The sequence below is a fragment of the Sturnus vulgaris genome, chromosome W (genome assembly GCF_052056855.1).
Source record: "Sturnus vulgaris isolate bStuVul1 chromosome W, bStuVul1.hap1, whole genome shotgun sequence".
NCBI classification, from domain to species: Eukaryota; Metazoa; Chordata; class Aves; order Passeriformes; family Sturnidae; genus Sturnus; species Sturnus vulgaris.
The window spans coordinates 27792891-27809293 of NC_142282.1; the positions used below are offsets into that span (position 1 = coordinate 27792891).

A 16403-nucleotide genomic window follows, 5' to 3' on the forward strand; every position below is an offset into this window, starting at 1 on the left:
TATTCTTACCTCCTCCTCTTCTCTGACCAGAAGCAAAACTGTGTGACTTCTGTTTTGATTTTCTTGTTAAAAATGTCATCACAGAGGCGTTACCAACCTCTCATTGGCCCAGTTTTGGCCAGCAGCACGTCCATCCTCAGTGCTGTCAGGGATTGGCTCTGCTGGACATGGTGGAAGCTTCCAGCAGCTTTTTTACAGGAGCCACCTCTGTGGCCCCCCTGCTACCAAAAACCAGGCTGTGCAAAACCAATACAGCTACCATTGATTTGTCACCTTAATTAATAAGATAACAATAGCATATCATAAAAACAAACATTTAGAAACTTATCCCATGGAGCAGAGTAGCTTCAAATTTCAAATAGGGATTTGACAAAAGTCTAAGCATCAAATTGTACCTTAAATGGAACATTTTATTTATGAAGATCTTAAGCTACTTCACTGAAATAACTCCATCCATTTAACTGGAGACAGATTTACACTAAAGCACAATTTATCACTAAATAATTTATTACAGAGGTCTCTTGGGGATGTGTGTTGGTTTTGCATGGCCTGGGTTTTGGTAGCGGGGTGGCCACAGAAGTGGTTTCTGTGAGAAGCTGCAAGAAGCTTCTAACATGTCCAGCAGAGCCAATCTCTGATGGCTCCAAAGATGGACATGCAACTGATTAAGGATGGGCCAATTAGATATGGTGGCAATGCCTCTGTGATATCATATTTAAAAGGAAGAGAGGGGCCCTGCTTCCACCTCTCACCTCTGTGAAACACTTATTTAAGAATTATCATTAAAATCCACATTCAGCACAAGCTCTTCACTTAGAACAACAAAAACAGCTAAACTAAACTAAGGAAAGGAAAAAGAAATTCCCCACACCAAAACCAAAATAACATCATCACAACACAGAATAAAAATGGACAAGTTACACAATATCCACTCCTCTACCCTCAAATTAGAACAAAAATTCCCGACATTCATTCTACTCTATAGCACTGTTTAATATTGATGCCTTAAGTTTTAAGTTTTTCTGTTCTGCTTGGATGTGCTTTTCTGATGTGCTTGGGTGATGAAGACAAAACAGTCCTATTCCACTTAAGAACTCAAGGACAATTTCTTCAAACTTCAGGCCCTAAGCATAAACAATGTGGAAAGAGGAGGGTGGGCAAGCAATCAAGGAGGATGAAACTTCACGGTTTGAGACTATTAATTGAACAGTTGACTCCTGCATGCAAATGGACTAAAACCTATAAAGATGTGAGATCTTGTGACCAAGCCCTCTTCTGCTTCTATCTTGGAGCCATCCAGGCAGGGGCCACGACTGGGGCATTGGTACTGCCAGGGTGTGGCCTTTGAAGGCCTCTCAATAAATATCCATTTTATTCCCCTTAACTCTGTGTAGCCTCTGTTCCAGCTCCTCTAGGCATACTTGTTTCACCCATTAACTCTTCCAATTAATATCCTTATCTCAAAATCCTCATGAGTACCCACATTCTCCACCAAAAAAGACAGTTGTGGGTTGATGCTGGTTGGATATAAGGCACCCACCAAAGCCACTCACTCACTCACTCTCCTCTGCAGCTGGACAGAGGAGAAAAAATTTAACTAAGGATTCATGAGTTAAGGACCGGAAGAGATCACTCACTAAATACCATCAAGGGCAAAATAGTCTCAACTTAGAGATATAAAGTGAATTAACTACACTGACAAAATCAATGAATAATGAGAAGTAAAATAATCCCTTAAAAACACCTTCCCCTCACCCCTCCCTCCTTCCCAGCTCTACATCTTACCCCAGTGGCACAAGGAGACAAGGAATGGGGGTTATGGTCAGTTCATCACCCTTGGCTTCCCCTGCTGCTCAGGGAGAGAAGTCCTTCCCGTGCTGCACTATGGGGTCCCTCCCATGGGAGACAGTTCTCTCTGAACTTCTCTGATGTGAGTTCATCTCACAAGTGTCCTGGGGTACAATGCAAAAATGTGTATTCTATCACCATCTGTTAAAACGTGGGAGGGGTGTTGATCCTTATCTCTGTGGGAGATATCCTCTGCTGATGTGCCATCTGATAAGATCGGGGGATGATCATCGTTATCTATTCACAACCCATCCTTCCTCCAGAAGATATATTCTGTTAATGGGCCATTAAGTCCTATTGTGTGACTGATAAGATTACATCATCCCATTGGGAGATGCCCCAACCAGGGGCAGGAGCCAAGCCTTTCCTACCTAGATAAAAAACTGGGGTTTGGGACCCGAGGGCAGACCTTTCTACTGGATCCCAGAGGAAAGTCGGACCTTTTCCACATCATCGCTGGATCTTCGGAGGAAAACTGCACCTTCTACAGGAGCACTGCTTCAACAGAACCACATCCGTCATCCAGGAGGACTGCAGCCACCCTTTATACGGACTGCTACCAACACCCTGACTGACAGGGTGTCAGGTTGTATTTCTGACTGTGTCGGTGGTTGTTTCTTTTATATTATTGCATATGTTTTATTTTTTCTCTTTTCTCCTATTAAATTGTATTACTGACTTGGAGTCTCGCACTGGTTTTACTTTCACACCAACACATTAATTGGCGCCCAACGTGGGGCCCGAAGGGTACTGAGGAAAGTCAGTATTACAATTTTGTTTTCACCATGATTCTCAACATGCTTACGTGGGTTTTATATCTTGCTCTCTATATTTTTCCACACATGGGGAACTATCTGCCAGCTGTAATGCTCCTGTGTAGACCAGGATATGGTATAAAAATTGCTTTACTGGCCTATTATGTCTACTGCATGATAACCTCTGAGGCAATGAACATAATCCGGAATATATACTCGACTTTGTTTGCTTGTCCTAGTCTAGGCTGCTACATCCGGGGTTTTAACAATCACACCCAGCCCTTGGGGGGGGGGGGGGTAAAGGATGATTTTTTCCAATCTTTCCGGCCTGATACAGTAGTTTTTGGAAATGTTGAGTTCCTGCTGGATGCTAAGGACAGCATAATATTGTTGTTAGTTCTGCTTTGTCTCCTCTGCACAGCCTTTACAGCCTACAACATGCTTAGAAACAGAACACTACATGGCGTATTGATGCGTATTCTTGAGGAAGAGGAAAAAAGAAACAAATCAACTTCATCCACGACTGCACAGAATGTCACAAAGAGGAGAAGAACCAAACAAAAAGCAACAGTGTCCGTGTCTATGCAGACTGCCACAAAGGAGGAAAAAGCCAAAAGCAAAGCAACAGTGTCCGTGTCTAGGCAGACTGCCACAGAGGAGGAAAAAGCCAAAAGCAAAGCAACAGTGTCCGTGTCTATGCAGTCTGCCACAGAGGAGAAAAAAGACAGAAGCACCATCAGCATCTCCACACAAACCATCACTGAGCCAGAACAGCCTAGACCAGTAGCAGTTGCGCCCGTTCAGAAGAAGAAATCAAAGAGCAAATCAGTTTGCATAGTGACTGACGAGGACGTGGCAGGACCTTCGCACCCAGCAGAAGTGACAGAGCCAGAAATCATCACTCGCTCTCTATCCCTGGGTGAGCTGCGTGACCTGCGGAGGGAATTCACCCGCCAGACAAATGAGTCCATCTTGACCTGGCTGCTCCGCATCTGGGACGCTGCAGCCAATGACACCATTCTGGATGGATGTGAGGCCAGGCAACTGGGATCTCTGTCCCGGGATGTGGTCATTGACCAGGGGATTGGGAGAACCCAAGAAACTCTCAGCCTCTGGCGGCGACTGCTGACAAGTGTGAAGGACAGATACCTTTGTAAAGAAGATCTTCAGGTGCACCAAGGAAAATGGAGCACAATAGAACAAGGTATCCGATGCCTGAGGGAATTGGCCGTGCTGGAGATCATTTTCTCAGAAGATGAGAGATTTCCTAAGAGCCCAGACTGTGTCCGGTGCACGTCACAGATGTGGTTGAGATTTGCACGACTTGGACCAGAGATGTATTCCCGTTACCTGGCAACGCTGCAGTGGAGGGAAGGTGAGGACATGGTAGGCGTCTTGGGCAATAAACTAAGAATTTATGAGGACACTGTCACAGCCCCATTTCGTACCCATGTCTCATCCGTGGAAACACGGCTGGTGGAGCAAGTCCGAAGCCTGATTGAAGAGGGCCATCAGAAACTAAAAAAAGAACTTAAGGAAAACAACTACCAGATCTCTCCAGAACCAACAAGAGTTTCTGCCATTAGGAGCCGGCGTTCCTCAGGCAGGGAGAGAGGACACACTCCACGAGGTAACCTCTGGTTTTTCCTTCAGGAGCATGGAGAAGACGTGAGGAAGTGGGATGGAAAACCCACCTCCTCCTTAGCAGCCCGGGTACGTGAGCTGAAAAGAGGGACACCTACCCCAAGAAGCTCATCTAGAGTCAATGCTGCTCCAGTCTCTCGTGTACAGAACTCCAGACAGTATCAGAATGATGATATGACTGATCCTCTTGAAGGAACCTCAAGAACCTATTTACAGGGAGAGAGCAACGTGTACCAGGATCAGGAATAGAGGAGCCCTGCCTCTAGCCAGGTAGAGGAGAGGGATAATCGGATCTATTGGACTGTGTGGATCCGATGGCCTGGCACATCCGACCCACAAAAACATAAGGCTTTGGTTGACACCGGCGCCCAGTGTACTCTGATGCCATCAAAGTATGTAGGAGAAGAATCCATCTCTATTTCTGGGGTAACAGGAGGATCCCAGCAGCTGACTGTAGTGGAGGCCGAAGTGAGTTTAACTGGGAACAGGTGGCAGAAACACCCCATCGTGACTGGCCCAGAGGCCCCATGCATCCTTGGCATAGACTATCTTAGAAATGGATACTTCAAAGACCCAAAAGGATATCGCTGGGCTTTCGGGATAGCTGCTGTAGAGACAGACGACATTAGAAAACTGAGCACCTTGCCTGGTCTTGCAGATGACCCCTCTGCTGTGGGACTACTGAGAGTTGAAGAGCAACGGGTACCAATCGCCAGAACAACAGTACACCGCCGGCAATACCGTACTGACAGAGACTCAGTGATTCCCATCCATGAAATGATCCGTAAACTGGAGAGCCAAGGGGTGGTCAGCAAAACCCACTCACCCTTCAACAGCCCCATCTGGCCTGTGCGTAAATCTGAAGGAGAATGGAGATTGACCGTGGACTATCGTGCATTGAATGAGGTGACTCCACCGCTGAGCGCTGCTGTGCCAGACATGCTGGAACTCCAGTACCAGCTGGAGTCCAAGGCAGCAAAGTGGTATGCCACTATCGATATCGCCAATGCATTTTTCTCCATTCCTCTGGCAGCAGAATGCAGGCCTCAGTTTGCTTTCACCTGGAGGGGCGTGCAGTACACCTGGAATCGTCTGCCCCAGGGGTGGAAGCACAGTCTCACCATCTGTCATGGGCTGATCCAGGCTGCACTGGAGAAGGGTGAGGCCCCCGAACATCTACAGTATATCGATGACATCATTGTATGGGGCAGCACAGCAGGGGAAGTCTTCGAGAAAGGAGAGAAGATTATCCAGATTCTGCTGAAAGCTGGTTTTGCCATTAAGCGAAGTAAAGTTAAGGGACCGGCTCAGGAAATTCAGTTTCTAGGAGTCAAGTGGCAAGATGGACGTCGTCAGATCCCAACAGAGGTAATTAATAAGATCACCGCTATGTCTCCACCTACCAACAAGAAGGAAACACAAGCCTTCCTAGGTGCCATAGGCTTTTGGAGAATGCACATTCCTGAGTACAGTCAGATTGTGAGCCTTCTCTACCTGGTTACCCGCAAGAAGAACAATTTCCACTGGGGCCCTGAGCAGCAGCAAGCCTTCGCCCAGATCAAGCAAGAGATTGCTCATGCAGTAGCCCTTGGCCCAGTCAGGACGGGACCAGATGTGAAGAACGTGCTCTACTCTGCAGCCGGGAACCATGGTTTGTCTTGGAGCCTGTGGCAGAAGGTGCCTGGTGAGACTCGGGGTCAACCACTGGGATTCTGGAGCAGAAGCTACAAAGGATCTGAAGCCAACTACACTCCCACAGAGAAGGAGATCTTGGCCGCCTATGAAGGAGTTCAAGCTGCCTCAGAGGTGATTGGCACAGAAACACAACTCCTCCTGGCACCCCGACTACCAGTGCTGGGCTGGATGTTCAAGGGAAAGGCGCCTTCCACACATCACGCCACTGACACCACATGGAGCAAGTGGATTGCTCTCATCACTCAGCGCGCCCGTATTGGGAATCCAAATCGCCCTGGGATTCTGGAAATAATTACAAACTGGCCTGAAGGTGAGACTTTTGGATTGTCTTCTGAAGAAGAAGAGGAGCAAGTGGCACGTGCTGAGGAAGCCCCACCATATAATGAGCTACCGGAGGCTGAAAGACGATATGCCCTCTTCACTGATGGTTCCTGCCGAATTGTAGGCACTAACCGGAAATGGAAAGCTGCAGTATGGAGCCCCACACGACAAGTTGCACAAGCTACCGAGGGACAAGGTGGATCGAGTCAGGTCGCAGAGCTAAAAGCCGTCCAGTTGGCTTTGGATATTGCTGAACGAGAGAAGTGGCCAAGGCTCTATCTCTACACTGACTCATGGATGGTAGCTAATGCTCTGTGGGGATGGCTGGATCGCTGGAAAAAGGCCAACTGGCAGCGCAGAGGGAAACCCATATGGGCAGCTGAGATTTGGCAGGACATTACTGCCCGAATAGAGAAATTGACCATGAAGGTTCGACACGTGGATGCGCACATACCCAAAAGCCAGGCTAATGAAGAACATCACAACAACGAGCAGGTGGACCGAGCTGCCAAAGTGAAAGTATCACAGGTGGATCTAGACTGGCAGCACAAGGGAGAAGCATTCCTAGCTCGTTGGGCCCATGATGCCTCTGGTCATCAGGGGAGAGATGCGACGTACCGATGGGCCCCTGACCGAGGGGTGGACCTTACCATGGACAGCATCTCACAGGTCATCCACGACTGTGAGACCTGTGCCGCAATCAAACAGGCCAAGCGGGTGAAGCCTCTGTGGTACGGTGGACGATGGTCAAAGTACAGGTATGGGGAAGCCTGGAAAATTGACTACATCACCCTTCCCCAAACCCGCCAGGGCAAACGCTACGTACTGACCATGGTGGAAGCAACTACAGGATGGTTAGAGACCTACCCTGTGCCTCATGCCACTGCCCGGAACACCATCTTGGGTCTAGAAAAACAAGTCCTTTGGAGGCATGGTACCCCTGAGAGAATTGAATCAGACAACGGAACCCATTTCAAGAACGGCCTTATCAACACGTGGGCCAAAGAACATGGCATTGAATGGATATATCATATTCCTTACCATGCGCCAGCTGCCGGGAAAGTTGAACGGTGTAATGGACTCCTTAAGACTACTTTGAAAGCACTTGGTGGTGGAACCTTCAGAAATTGGGAAATGAAGTTGGCCAAAGCCACCTGGATGGTTAACACCCGAGGGTCCATCAATCGAGCAGGTCCTGCCCACTCTGAACCCCTGCACACAGTGGATGGGGACAAGGTCCCTGTGGTACACATGAAAGGTATTTTAGGAAAGACTGTTTGGATTAATCCCACCACAGGCAAAGGCAAACCAATCCGTGGGATTGTTTTTGCTCAAGGACCTGGTTGCACTTGGTGGGTAATGCAGAAAGATGGGGAAACCCGTTGTGTACCGCAAGGAGACCTAATTTTTAGTGAGAACTGTATGTAAGGTTTCATTTTGTATTATATATCTGTAAGAGGGTATTGGTTTGGGTGTGATGTAGATGGTAATAGAATAAGTGGTGGATTATGTCCTGGGGTACAATGCAAAAATGTGTATTCTATCACCATCTGTTAAAACGTGGGAGGGGTGTTGATCCTTATCTCTGTGGGAGATATCCTCTGCTGATGTGCCATCTGATAAGATCGGGGGATGATCATCGTTATCTATTCACAACCCATCCTTCCTCCAGAAGATATATTCTGTTAATGGGCCATTAAGTCCTATTGTGTGACTGATAAGATTACATCATCCCATTGGGAGATGCCCCAACCAGGGGCAGGAGCCAAGCCTTTCCTACCTAGATAAAAAACTGGGGTTTGGGACCCGAGGGCAGACCTTTCTACTGGATCCCAGAGGAAAGTCGGACCTTTTCCACATCATCGCTGGATCTTCGGAGGAAAACTGCACCTTCTACAGGAGCACTGCTTCAACAGAACCACATCCGTCATCCAGGAGGACTGCAGCCACCCTTTATACGGACTGCTACCAACACCCTGACTGACAGGGTGTCAGGTTGTATTTCTGACTGTGTCGGTGGTTGTTTCTTTTATATTATTGCATATGTTTTATTTTTTCTCTTTTCTCCTATTAAATTGTATTACTGACTTGGAGTCTCGCACTGGTTTTACTTTCAAACCAACACAACAAGCAACAGCTTTCTGTGAACTGCTGCAGAGTGAGTCCATCCCACAGGCAATAGTATCCCTCAAAGTGCCGCAGGGTGGGTCACTCTTCCATGGGGTACAGTCCTTCAAGGACAGACTGCTCCAACATGGGAGCAGGGCCCCTCTCTCCAGTGGGTCTCCCACAAGATCACAGCTTCCTCTAGGCATCCACTTGCTCCAGCATGGAGCGCCTCCTCGGGCTGCAGATGGATCTCTGCATCCACATGGACCTCCATGGGCTGCAGGGGGACAGCCTGCATCACCATGGTCATCACCACGGCCTGCAGAGGAATCTTGACTCCAGTGCCTGGAGCACCTCTTCCCCCTCCTTCTCCAGTGACCTTGATGTCTGCATAGTTGTTTCTCCTCACATATTCTCACCCCGTTCTTCTCTAGCCACAATTAAAACTGCACCAAAAACTTTGTTTTGATTTCTTCTTAAATATGTTGTCACAGAGGCATCACCAACATCTCTAATTGGCCCAGCCATGGCCAGCAGCATGTCCATAGTCAGAGCCATCAGGGATTGGCTCTGCCAGACATGGTGTAAGCTTCTTGCAGCTTCTCACAGAAGCCACGTCTGTGGCGCCCTGATGCCAAAATGATTTTTGCTTTTATTTTTCCTTCATATATATTTGTAGCTCTGTAGACTATTGTTGTATATAGTTCCTAGGTGATGCCAGTACTTTTCCTACCCTGATAGACAGAAAGACAAAACGCATTCCAAAGGCCCCAACCCTATCTTGCTTTTTCCTGGGAACCAAGGATGAGCAACTGTCCCAAGAGACGTTCTCATAAACAAAGTACAACTAGTACCAAGGGGAGGGGCTTCAGAAGACGTTGAACCAAGAGGGGAAATTACCTCATCACCTGTGCTTCTAATTAGGAATTCTTGTCAGTTATGCTAATTTGCTAAACTTATAAAACTGTATTTGCCCTATGTAGAGTGGGCATTTGTCCATATCTGCCCCTGGAGGCCTCCAAATCAAGACAAGCTTTTATATTACCGCCTACACTAATATTGTCTCAAAAGTGTGTTGTTTTATTTCTAGATCTTTAAGGCATCACCCCCACTACCAAAAACCAGGCCATGCAAAACCAACACAGCATGTCAGTCAATATTCCCTAAGATACATTTTAAAGTGTATGAACATTAAATTCTTAGAATCATAGAATGGTTTGAGTGGGTTGGGACCTTAAAGATTATCTAGTTCAACCCCCTGCCATTGGCAGGGACACCTTCTTCTAGACCAAGTTGCACCAAGCCCCATCTAACTGGTCCTTGAACACTTCCAGGGATGGGACATTCAGTACTGCTCTGGGCAACCTGTTCCAGTGCCTCTCTTCTTCAAAACCATTCCCACTTGTCCTATCACTATCTGCCCATGTAAAAAGTCACTCTCTTATTTTAAATACTGCAAGGCCACAATTAGCTGTCCCCAGAGCCTTCTCTTCTCCAGGCCAAACAAAGCAAAATCTCTCAGCCTGTCCATCCTTCTGACAACCTTCATTGCCCTCTTCTGGACCCATTCTAACAGGTCCACATCTTGTGCTGCGGACTCTGGAGCTGGACCCAGTACTCTAGCTGGGATTTTCCAAGGGCAGAGTAGAGGGGGAAAATCACCTCTACCTGCTGGCCACACCTCTTTTGATGCAGCTGAGGATATGGTTAGCCTTTTGAGCTCCACTTTAGTCTTCAACAGTGATGATGGACTAAGGGGATCCCAGTGTCCTGAGCTGAAGGACCATGACTGCAAGAATGATCAACTCCCAGTTGCCTCTGAACTTGTGTGGGATCTCCTGCTCCAGCTGGATCCCTATAAGTCTATGGGGCCTGATGAGATTAACCCAAGAATCCTCAAAGAGCTGCTGACGTCATTGCAAGGCCTCTCTCAATGACTTTTGAGAGGTCTTGGGAATCTGGAGAGATCCCAGCTGACTGGAAGCTGGGGAATGTTGTCCCGATTTTCAAGAAGGGCAAGAAGAACTCCAGGAAATACAGGCCTGTCAGTCTCACTTCAGTGCCTAGTAGAGTTGTGGAGCAGATTATTCTGGGAGGTATTGAAAAACACCTGGAGGACAATGCAGTCATCAGTCACAGCCAGCATGGCTTCATGAAGGGAAAGTCCTGATTGTCAAACCTGATTTCTTTTATGACAAGGTGTTTTCGTTTTGAGTTGCCAATTTAAATAAAATTATTTTTCTGTTGTGAGACAGAACCAGGAGTAAAAGAGCAAGGCAGGCCTAAAACTTGAGAGAGTATAAAAGAAAATTTATTAACTACACAAACAAAGAAAAAGGAAGAAAAAATTCAGAATAAGATTTTTCAGATCACTCCTTCCCTCCCTCTCCCAGTCTTCATAATAACAAAACAAGCATATAACAAATACTTTGGTCAGTCCCCAATTTAGTCTTTCTCAGTTCACTTCTGGAGAGAGAAGCCTCTTCTTGTTGAAGCTGTAGGGATTTTTCCCACAAGAAAGAAGAAGACAGTCCTCTTGTGGTTTTATCTTTCACGATTTGCATCCTCCCGGGAACCTGCAACCGTGACGCTCCTCCCAACTCCACAGCCGTCCCAAAGCTGTAGATGTGGGCCATGTCTGTCTCATGGGGTATTACTTTTAAGAATGAAATGTTCGACAGCAAAGATTCTCTCTGTCTCCTTTCTCTTTGCTCAGGCTTCATTTTCAGAAAGCTGAAATGCCCTTCTTTTCTCAGGGCAGAAATTCTCAACACAGGCGCTCTTTGGTCAAATTATCGATTAAATGGAACATTTCCATCCCCCCATGTCTCTTTCCACGGTTTATAGGAATATTCAGTACATCAGTTCATCCCTACAATTTTACAAAAAGATTTTCAGCCATTTCAGCATCTTCTCATTCTCCTTCCATTTTAAAAACTTAGCTCTTACGTCACTGACTTCAGAAATCTTCCTATTCCCTTTCATATTCAAAGGAAAGGCTGGAGGCTTTGCAAATCTTATCTGAGCACTAAAGAGTTAAAGTTTAAGACAACTACAAAAGTTGGGCCAGGCTCAGGCCGCGCTGGGGGGGGGCAGCTGAGGTGTCAATCAGCCTTTCTGGGGCTGGGCTGCAGCCCCACGCTGCTCATGGCCACCTTGGCAGGCCTGGCCTGTCCGACAGCAGCAGGAGTCGGCCTCCCCCCCCACCACGCCAGAGCCGCAGGCCCGTGGAGGAAGAAGTCATGAAGGTCTTATCACAGAACTTTTTTCTCCCCCTGGCCATTGGGTCCCCTCGTTGCAAACGGGGCCCAAGCGGCCTCCCAAGCTTCCCCCCCCCCCCCCCCCCCCCCCGCATGGCGGGGGGAAGCTCGGGTTGATGTTACCTGCTCAGCTGCCGGAAAGACAAAGAGGCTCAGTTCCAGATTGCCTCCTTCAAAATGTGTGTTCACGGAGTGAACTAACTTTCTCTAATTGGCTGTTGCAGGTGTCCCAACCCCCACAGAGGAAATTGTCTTAGAGAAAACCTCTCTCTGAGTTTCTTCTTCCCAAGTCAACCTATCACACAAGGTAAGCCACCTGGTTGATCAAGGGCAGTCAGTTGATGGAAATTTTTTGGATTTCACCAAAGCTTTTGATACTGTCTCTCCCAGGCTCTCAACCTGTCACTAGTGAGGTTCTTAGGGGCAGATCTCTTAAATGTCTTCATGGATGATTGGACGCAGGACTGGAAGGGATACTAACTGATTTTGCTGACAATACCAAATTGGGAGGAGCTGTTGATTCCCTCAAAGGCAGAAAGGCCCTGCAGAGAGACCTCAATGAATTAGAGGCCCAGGCATTGAATGCCTGTCAGCAGTGTGCCCTGGCAGCCAGAAGGGCCAACTGTGTCCAGAGGTGCATCAGGCACGGCATTGCCAGTCGGTCAAAGGTAGTGGTGGAGTCACCACCCGTGCAAGTATTCAAAAACATGTGGATGTGGCACTTGGGGACATGGTTTAGTGATGAACATGGCAGAGCTAGGGAATTGGTTGGACTCCATGTGTGGTGGTGCACCTCCTTTCCAGGCTGCAGTGTGATCTAAGAAATTTGTTAGGCCTTGGCCTTGAAAACACCACCCTGGGCTCAGCTCTTCCCAAGCTTATCATAAACACTGTCTGCTCCCAGGAACTGCTAACAAGCTCCTGTTTTCCTGATGACCAGCCTTGGAAAATATTCCTCTTGCCTGAATGGCATTCCTGTTCTCACTCTTTTAAAGAGAGTGCTGACCCAAACTGTGGCCAGGATGAAACATTGTTATGACTAAAGCCCACTCTCTTGCGACCCTATAAACAGTAGTCCAAAATGGAGGCCTTTGAGCTCTCCTGGACTGCAGCAGGCCTGCAACCAGCAATGCCTCTCTGAGTAGGCCGCCTCTAAGAGCTAGTGAACTCTCAAGTTTGCTATCGCCAAAACACAACGTATCCTGGGCCGGTAACCCCACTCCTTGAGGCCCAATCCTTCGCCCGTTGGGAGATGCAAAAGTGTCCAAAGTGAGTATTTCATTGACCTCTGAGGGAGAATTTTTCACAGGTACCTTGTTTGCTGTCTTAGGTTAGAATGTAAGATGGAACCAAAAGTATTTATTCTATCATCATTTTCATAAGTTGTTAAAAACAGGTGGGGCAGTGTTCTTTATCTCTTCCATGACTTATCCCTGATAACTCCCTCCAGGGGATATCTTCTGCTGATGGGCCATCAAGTCTCACTGCACGACTCATAAAATTACATCGACCCATTGTGAAATGCTCTGCCCAGGTGGAGGAGCCAAGCATTCCTATCTGGATATAACCTGAGGTTTTTGGAACAGCAGAGCAGCCTTTTCTACTGAATTCCCAGAGGACAAGAGGTACAGAACCACCACTGGTCCTTCAGAGGAAGACCAGACCCTTCAACAGGATCACCACTTCAACAGAACCACATTTATAATTTCAACAGGACCGCAGCCACCATTTAATTGGACTACTACCACCACCCTGACCAACAAGGTGTCAGGCTGTACCCTGACTCTGTCAGTTTAAGCCAGTGTTTTCTGCCTTTATCTTAATTTTCCTATTAAATTGTAATTCTGACTTCATATCTCTCACTGGTTTGCTTTCAAACTAGTACACTTGCATTGACTGTTTCTGTCTGTGTGCATGCACCTGTGCATATGCTATAGCAAATCTGAGAGAAATACTGCTTTCTTAGATGTTTAAGTACCTTGTATATCTCAGTAAGTTAGGCCTGTAAGTAAGGTTAAGTCATAGTTATAAACTTACTTAAATGCTGCTAAGTGTTTTTTTGCTAAGCTGTTAAACATAAGTTATAAGCTAAGCTAAGTGTTGCTAAGTGTCCTGTTAAGTTGCTAAGTATAGCTTCGAAGTTATAGTTAGGTTAAATGTTGTTAAGTGTTATTCCTCTTTTAAATTGTTAAGGTTAAGCTATAAATTAAGTGATACGTTAAGTTAGGTATAAGTTAAGCATTTTTCCTGTGTTAAATTTTTAGACTTAAGGTATAAGTTAACGTACTGTTAAGTTTTAATGTTGTTAAGCTTTTAGTTTCTTCAGTGGGTTGCAGCAGCCAAAGCTCTGGGTGAATTGGGCCACCTAGCGTGTTGGGTAGTCAAACAGGCAAACTTAACATCCACCGCAATCAGCTCCCTCCTGGAAGACAAGGAAGTTACCAGGCAGGCCACACTCCAAAATCGTGCTGCTATAGATTTTCTCCTACTGTTCCATGGAAATGAGTGCCAGGAATTTGAAGGACTTTGCTGCCTGAACCTGACCTCGAGAGCTCCTAACATCCATGCTACCCTCCGAAGCATGAACAGCTTGATCGGACAAGTGAAGCAAGAATCTGAAGATTGGTTCAATGAACTGTTCAAAGGCTGGGTACTCACAGGGTGGTGGACTTCTATAGTTAAAACAATTATGTTAATTTTTATTATTCTTTTCCTTGTAATAATGGTGTTCGGGATCCTACGTCACTTGGTTTTCAAGGTGATTAATGGTCTTACTCCTTCTACCTCAGTAGTCAATCATATAGAGATGAAAAACCTAGAACAATCTAACTCTCCCACCAACTGCAAGTAGTGGGCAAGATCATAATTTGAATCAAGATGAGCCTAATATCCTTCCTTCAACTTTGTTAAACAAAAAATGGGGAGATGTTGTAACTCCCTAGATGTATTGGAAATGGTAGATTCCGTGACCCCTTCAATGTCCTGCGGCCTGGTCCCTCTCCCCTCTGGCCATGCTTAGTTGGCCGAGATCCAATTTCTTCCCACCCCCTTACAGACCCTAGAAAAGACCTATACCCCCTGACTTCGCTCTCTTTTTGCTCCTGGAGGACCACAAGAAATAAACCTCAGACTCTCCCCAGGGGGGAAAGAGTCTCTTTTGTTATCTTTTTTCACATCCATGTAGCTGATCCCAGAGGCTTCATCCTAACATCTGAGTTAGTCGGGAACAAGGGTGACGTCTCAGAGGGACAAGCAACATTATGTTAACAGTTTTCTAAATAAAAACATCACAACTCCAATGATACATCAAGCACATCAATAATTTGGAATACTAAGCTTAAAACATTCAATAAGAAAAAAATAAATGTTAAGGAATTGTGGCAGTAAGTATTGCAACTTTTCTAAAAGATGCAATTTCAAACCTAGCCAGCCTGTTAAGCAGGCAAAGTACCTGAGTGAAAATCCCAGTTCATCCTTAAGAGCTCATGTATCATTGGTTGAAAAGGTGAATTACAGAAATTGTATCTACCTCACAAAGATATAAGAGATTGAAATAACAGAGTTGTTTGTTTACAAAATATTTTTCTGTTTACAAATTGTTTTGTTAAGTTGGAATTTTGCACAGTTCAAAAGCTGAATGTTTTATTAAGTTATAATTTTAAAAGAAAATGTTTAAAGTTTTATGGTTATAGAGTTAAGTTATATTTCTGTGTTAAGCAGTTAAATGGTTATATGTGGAAAAAAAAGTGCTAAATTCACCTGACCACTCTTGAACAAAAACACTGTAGCTTCTGGTATGTGGAACTCATCACCATGTAAAAAGGTCAAATTTATTAAGCCTGGTAAAAACCCCATTCCAATTGAATTTATGCTGTCAATGTCATCTTGCGTGCAAAAAGGCCCTTGCAACTAAGATAAGAGAGAACAAGCTGCATATTTGTGTTTTAAAATTTTTTCTTCAAATTAATAAAAAAGAAACGAGGAATTGTTACAGTGCAAGCTGGCTTGTACTGGGCAGTTAATTTGGCCACTGATATGAGAAGCAGCCTGGCCTAATAGGCAGGCCCCCAGAGAACAGAGATAGGACAGAATTGGAGACAGACAAGGATGTGACCCAATGAGTCCCCACCTAAGCTGCAGAGAGCTATTGGTCAGAGAGCTGAGCAGCCTGAACTTTGAACCAATCACAGGCACTTACCTGGGAACATTAAGAAAGGTATTTAAGGTGAAGTCAGAACAATAAAGAGGCTTTTTGTCACAAGGACCATAGAGTTCTGTGTTTTCTATCTCAAGCACAGCACCAGTCAACGTTACAAACTATAACAAATTTCTTCAAAAAGAGGTTTGAAATAGGATTTTGACTAAAAATCCCATTTTAATAAACCTCTGTTTTGAGATAGCAAATGGGAGTAATGAGCCTTAAGCATTCTTTCCTCAAAATTCTGAGTAGCTTTAAGCAGCTAATTTTTTATATTAAACAGATGGGTTTGGTAGAGGTATTTTTTAGCTTTTTTAGTTAAAAGAGTATCCTTTTTTAGATTTGTGACTTTTAAAAAATCTTGGTTTTTAATAAGCTTTCTAATTTTATCTTTTTTTTGGAAGGCAAATGTAACCAAGCAGCTTATATATGCACACGTGAATAAACCAGCAAAAATTTTAAACAGATGGATATTAAATGCCATTTCAGTATCTTGCTAGAAATATTAATTATACTTTTAAGAAAAGTCTAGAATACAATTTTTTTTTTTTTGTAGAAATGACACATATCCAA

At 45.5% G+C, this 16403-nt stretch overlaps 1 long non-coding RNA gene across 1 annotated transcript in view; it reads left to right on the top strand.

Annotated features, from left to right (window-relative positions):
• The window catches only part of LOC148220067 (uncharacterized), a 47771-nt gene extending 31918 nt beyond the window's left edge, over positions 1 to 15853 (top strand). Inside the window, exons 2-3 of the long non-coding RNA XR_015799163.1 lie at positions 11857 to 11939; positions 13083 to 15853. This is a non-coding gene — a long non-coding RNA (uncharacterized LOC148220067). The remainder of the gene's footprint in view (positions 1 to 11856; positions 11940 to 13082) is intronic.
• The last annotated feature ends 550 nt before the right edge of the window (positions 15854 to 16403 follow it).